The sequence below is a fragment of the Penaeus monodon genome, chromosome 15 (genome assembly GCF_015228065.2).
Source record: "Penaeus monodon isolate SGIC_2016 chromosome 15, NSTDA_Pmon_1, whole genome shotgun sequence".
Taxonomy (NCBI): Eukaryota; Metazoa; Arthropoda; class Malacostraca; order Decapoda; family Penaeidae; genus Penaeus; species Penaeus monodon.
Window position 1 is genome coordinate 43,013,505 of NC_051400.1, and position 205 is coordinate 43,013,709.

Consider the following 205-nt stretch of genomic DNA (forward strand, 5'->3'; position numbering starts at 1 on the left):
AATCATAGCGTTTCAATCGCACAGCAAATCAAAAAGGGTTGATCTCACAAAAGTAAACATTTGGTCCGGCCTTTCAACAGACTTCAATCGTTTTGCAGTAGGTCGGTTCTATTGACGGAGGATTTAGAATAAAAAAATAGATATTTTGTGGCTAACGTATGTAAGACGCTCACGCAAATGCGACGGAAATTTACATGTGGAAATA